Source organism: Wasmannia auropunctata, unplaced genomic scaffold (assembly GCF_000956235.1).
Source record: "Wasmannia auropunctata unplaced genomic scaffold, wasmannia.A_1.0 LD336062.1, whole genome shotgun sequence".
Classification (NCBI taxonomy): domain Eukaryota; kingdom Metazoa; phylum Arthropoda; class Insecta; order Hymenoptera; family Formicidae; genus Wasmannia; species Wasmannia auropunctata.
Genome location: NW_012026828.1, coordinates 62,088 through 64,929, shown reverse-complemented (window position 1 = coordinate 64,929; position 2,842 = coordinate 62,088). Strand labels below are relative to the sequence as shown.

General features: G+C 30.4%; 1 pseudogene; it reads left to right on the top strand.

Moving 5' to 3' along the window:
• The first annotated feature begins 2,151 nt into the window (after nucleotides 1-2,151).
• Nucleotides 2,152-2,842, top strand: part of LOC105450376 — a 7,667-nt pseudogene continuing 6,976 nt past the window's right edge.

The window sequence follows — 2,842 nt, the reverse complement described above, 5'->3', positions numbered from 1 at the left end:
CGCTAACGCTGAGCTAATGATTACTTTGCACAAAGAACTTATTCTTTCTAGAATAGTGTAATGAAACTGCCAGTTGTCATTGCCGATACTGCCTTTTATATCAGTAATGGTTATGGAACCGCACATGATTGAATGAAACTTATCAATTGTCTCGGGGGGTAAAAAGAAATTTTATAATTAAAAATGTATCAGAAATAAATCTTAAAATAATACCTACAATAATAAAATATAAATTAATTCAAACAAATAAGAGTCCATGCAGTTATTAGAGCGTAAATTTCTTTAATTTATTTCAATCTTTAAATTACATTGCAATCTTTAGCGTTAACGTTTCGGCTTCATTCAAACCATCCTCAGCGTAAAACATATGTAAAAGAATTTATGCTTTACAAGGATGAGTCTACCTCCAATTTCCTAAGTAAAAGCAAATGCGATCTAAGTTGTATTACCCAATTACCCATTCAATAATGTGATTCAATGAGAAATAAAAAAATAAAGTACTCATCCACGTGTAGCAAGAAATATCATGAAAATTATCACAATGGATAAAAGCAAAATATCTTTTAAAATCAATAAAATATATAATAACTTAAATAGGAATTATTAATTTAATCTTAGTATAGTCTTAATTTGATGCTGCATAAGATTACGATAAGATTAAATACGTCAAGAATTTTTTTCTTTGTACTAGAAATCCTTTCTGAAATAACATTGGGTAAAGAAGATTTATTCTTAATATCAAAATATGTAAGCTTAAATCAATATGTGTTATTATTGTCTCAAGACAATAAGTCAATCATATTTAATTCTACGGAGGAGAATAGAAATTATTGATCTTATCCTAATATTGTTGTTTATTTCTAAACTGCATAAAGTTACGATAAGATTAACTACGTTAAGAATATTTTTAGTCTTAATAAAAATTCTGTCTGTGGGTGTATGCGTGTATGTTTTACACATATCCGCACGCACACAATGCTGAGGTTGCTGAGTATACCTTCTTTAAATTTTCATAGAAAATCGTCTTTGTAAAGTGATTGAATTTAACGTTTTTCATTTAAAAAACGCTTTACAATTTTAACAAAAAGAACAAAGAGGAAGGGATGACTCAATAGGGTGGGAGAGGACGCTTATATGTATATACAAGCAGCGAAGATCATACACTACTTCAGTCTAACGGATTTACTGAAGATCAAAAGACGAAGAAAGAGTATTGGATAACGGAAGAAAAGACACTTCAGCAAGATATGGAGAATAAAAAAAAACATCAGAATAATTATATATTTAATAGTGCACTTTTAACTGTGATAATTTTGTCCAACCTTTTGACATGCACGAAATGCAACTTCATGTCCAGAACCGGTAAGTGCACTTTTATAGCAACCTACAACACGAGTCCAAGGGATGACTTAATAGGGTGAGAGAGGACGCTTATATACAAGCAGCGAAGATCATACACTACTTCAGTCTAACAGATCTACTGAAGATCAAAAGATGAAGAAAGAGTATTGGATAACGGAAGAAAAGACACCTCAGCAAGATATGGAGAAGAATAAAACAAAAACATCAGAATAATTATATATTTAATAGTGCACTTTTAACTGTGATAATTTTGTCCAACCTTTTGACATGCACGAAATGCAACTTTATATCCAGAACCGGTAAGTGCACTTTTATAGCAACCTACAACACTTAAATTGCATTATTGTTTGAAAAGCACAGATGCGGACATATCTGACACATTTTAACTTTTAAATTTTTAATATATATGTATAAATAATATAACTTTGTTTTGTTTTTTGATGACTTATTTTGCAAAATAAAATTGCAATTTTAAATATAATACATCAAAAAGAACTATCGTACGGTAGAAAGCAAATCTAATTTCATTCTGTATGCAATTTAAGTTTTTTGTCGCACTTGTGTGCTCTATCCATAATTCGCATCCGTTAATTTCTCGCTATTATGCATTTTTACTTCTACCTACAATCGCACATGTATCCGCACAAGGAGATATTATTTACCATGATGTCTTTTTACATGCTGTTAACATAAAAAGATATCCTACCGTCTACAGTCGAAGCGTTGACTTTGGAAACGTAATGTCAAAAAACGTAATGTCAAACGAATTAACAAAACGATGGTATCTGTTTTTCGAATGAATGCATTAACATCGGTGAGTAAAATATATGGAGAAATTTAAATTTTATATCTACTTAAATATAATTTTCTGACAGACTAAATATCGTCACATACAAATAATAAATACAAATATTATATCTTTTACGTACGTAAAATTGCGTACCAGATTTCATATTGATCATTGCATATTTGGATATAACACGATATGTGTATCAATTTTTTTTTTTATATTTTCTTACCAAAGATATTGTACATATAAATATATTTACTTATTAAAATATAAATTTTGATGTTTTATAAGAGATAAAATTAATATTATAAATCATTTCGCTCAAACACTAAGAAATCATTATTTTGTCACGAGATATTGGATTGTATTAATTTGCTCAACGTACATATATATTGCAGCCTCTATAATAATAAAAAACATGAATCCTAATGTGGAGCCATGTGATGATTGTTACAAATTCGCTTGCGGTGGCTTCCTCGAATCCACTGTTATTCCTGACGACAAAGATTCGGTAAATATGTTTTCTACTACAATTGATGATATTCAGAAACAACTGCGGCTTAGTCTCGAGCAGGACAGTCCACCAAACGAGTTGAGACCATTTAAACTCGCCAAAGATTTCTGTTCGATACGCTTTTTGACCACGTTTCGTTAATATCTTTCCCGTGAAGGGACTTGCTCGCTCCGGCG